Below are 2,806 nucleotides of genomic sequence, written 5' to 3'. Positions count from 1 at the left end.
ATTAAGCTTCGTGTCAGGAATCGACGACACATTATGTTAATTTGTATCACTTTATAATGTACTGCTTGTAGAAAATAAAGCTCTCTCTGCTCTATTACTTTCCACTTTACACACGTGTGGCTAGTTATTACAAAGGTTACTTTGTTTTCTGGTCACTGGCTGCAGCCATGAATGAACCTGATGCTGACTGATTGAGTGTGTGCTTGAGCTTGGATCAGCGAGGGGTGCCCTGTCCTGGGATTACCTTTATCACTGGCAATCAACAAACTATTAATTGTGCAGTATCAGTTCTTATAATTCCAAAATTTATTAAGAAATAGACCAATGAAAACCTAATATATTTTTAATGATTATTATTTGATAAAATGTCCATAAAATATACAATACGGTTCATGAGCACTGGTGTTGGCATGGTGTGATGTTTAAGGCTGTGATTTCTACTTCATTAAGTACAAGATCAAAAGTCCTTGACAACTATATTTGACATTAAACTATACTAGCTATTATATGTCACAACGTTTATATATTATATTATAAAAGCTACCAAAAAAGGAAAACATTGATTTTGCACACAGCTTGTCAGTGAAACAACAACATAAAGATAGTTGTGGCTGAGTGGTTAAGGTGATGGGCTCGGAATCCATTGGGGTATCCCCGCACAGGTTCAAATCCTGTCAGCTACAATTGATTTTCAAGCTGGTTTAAAAACTATATGCATTCAAGATGTAGAGAATCAAAGCATGTTATTTATCGATCTCAGCTTAGCTCTCCTACATATATATCTTGTTTTACAATAGACTTCTTTTTAAACCAGATAATCTCAGACAGTGTATTCCTGCATTCTATGTACATGCTTAAAACTTTGTATAAATGTTTTCCAGTGGCAACTTGTGCATGCAGATTCTTTCTATCTGGATTTACAGCTGTAGAGATGTAATGAAAGATAAGAAAACATGTCTTGAAATCAACAAACTATTAATTGTGCAGTGTCAGTTGTTATAATTCCAAACTTTATTAAGGAATAGACCAATGAAAAACCTAATATATTTTAAATGATTATTATTTGATAAATTGTCCATAAAATGTACAACACGGTTCATGAGTACTGGTGTTGGCATGGTGTGATGTTAAAGGCTCTGATTTAAATTTTATTTAGTACAAAATCAAAAGTCCTTGACACCTAAATTTGACATTAAACTATACTAGATATTATATTTCACAAAGTTAATATATTAATATTGAAGCAAATTAAAATAAAATGCATCAGATATTTCTGCCAACAGGAAAAATGTTTTGATTAACAAGTAGCACCGTCTGGTCCCAAGCTTTTTGGATAAGGGATACTCAACCTGTAACTTTATTTTCCATGAAACTAAAGTAGCTTTTAAATCTCCCAAAGTTTAACTTAATTTGAAAGCAACCAAAAAAGGAAAACATTGATTTTGCACAACAGCTTGTCAAGAAAACAGCATTCAGGTAGTTGTGGCCGAGTGGTTAAGGCGATGGACTTCAAATCCTTTGGGGTATTCCTGCACAGGTTCACATCCTGTCAGCTGCGTTTGCTTTTTAATCTGGTTTAAAAACTATATGCATTCAAGATGAAGAGAATCAAAGCATGTTATGTTTAAGAATTGAGTTATCAATCTCAGCTTAGCTCACCTACATATATATCCTGTTTTACAATGGACTTCTTTTTAAACCAGATAATCTTAGTGTCTTCCTGCATTCTATGTACATTCTTAAGACCTTGTATAAATATTTCCCAGTGTCAACTTGTGCATGCAGATTCTTTCTATCTGGATTTACAGCTGTAGAGATGTACTGAAAGGTAAGAAAAAATGTCTGGTAATCAACAAACTGTTAATTTTGCAGTGTCAGTTGTTATAATTCCAAACTTTATTAAGGAATAGACCAATGAAAAACCTAATATATTTTAAATGATTATTATTTAATAAAATGTCCATAAAAGGTACAATACGGTTCATGAGTACTTGTGTTGGCATGGTGTGATATTAAAGGCTCTGATTTCTAATTTATTTAGTACAAGATCAAAAGTCCTTGACACCTATATTTGACATTAAACTATACTAGCTATTATATTTCACAAAGTTTATATATTAATATTGAAGCAAGTTAAAATAAAATGCATCAGATATTTCTGGCAACAGGAAAAAAAAAATGATTTCCAAGTAGCACCATCCAATAGAGGTCAGGTAGTTGTGGCCGAGTGGTTAAGGTGATGAACTTGAAATCCTTTGGGGTTTCCCCGTGCAAGTTCAAATCCTACCATCTACGTGCTGCTTTTTATGCATGTAGAAAGCTAAGCTCATTTGTCCTTGACAACTTTATTTTACATGAAACTAAAGTAGCTTTTACATTTCCCAAAGTTTAACTTAATGTAAAAGCTACCAAAAAATGAAAACATTAATTTTGCACACAGCTTGTAAGTGAAACAAAATTAAGGTAGTTGTGGCCGAGTGGTTAAGGCAATAGACTTGCAATCCATTGGAGTATTGCTGCACAGGTTCAAGTCCTGTCTGCTACTTTCGCTTTTCAAGACATACAAGAAAAAATGTCTTGTAATCAACAAACTATTAATTGTGCAGTGTCAGTTGTTATAATTCCAAACTTTATTAAGGAATAGACCAATGAAAAACCTAATATATTTTAAATGATTATTATTTGATAAATTGTCCATAAAATGTACAATACGGTTCATGAGTACTGGTGTTGGCATGGTGTGATGTTAAAGGCTCTGATTTCAATTTCATTTAGTACAAGATCAAAAGTGCTTGACACCTATATT

The 2,806-nt window shown here is 32.9% G+C and overlaps 2 non-coding genes across 2 annotated transcripts; both read left to right on the top strand.

The window, feature by feature from the left end:
* The first annotated feature begins 601 nt into the window (after positions 1 to 601).
* TRNAP-CGG (transfer RNA proline (anticodon CGG)) lies at positions 602 to 683 on the top strand. Its single transcript has one exon. It is a non-coding gene; the product is annotated as a tRNA-Pro (tRNA).
* Positions 684 to 2,463: 1,780 nt separating this feature from the next.
* Positions 2,464 to 2,545, top strand: TRNAA-UGC (transfer RNA alanine (anticodon UGC)). Its single transcript has one exon. It is a non-coding gene; the product is annotated as a tRNA-Ala (tRNA).
* Positions 2,546 to 2,806: the final 261 nt, after the last annotated feature.

Source organism: Pseudophryne corroboree, chromosome 11 (genome assembly GCF_028390025.1).
Source record: "Pseudophryne corroboree isolate aPseCor3 chromosome 11, aPseCor3.hap2, whole genome shotgun sequence".
Classification (NCBI taxonomy): Eukaryota; Metazoa; Chordata; class Amphibia; order Anura; family Myobatrachidae; genus Pseudophryne; species Pseudophryne corroboree.
Note: the sequence above shows the minus strand (reverse complement) of the source record. Positions and strands in the feature narration are given on the sequence as shown.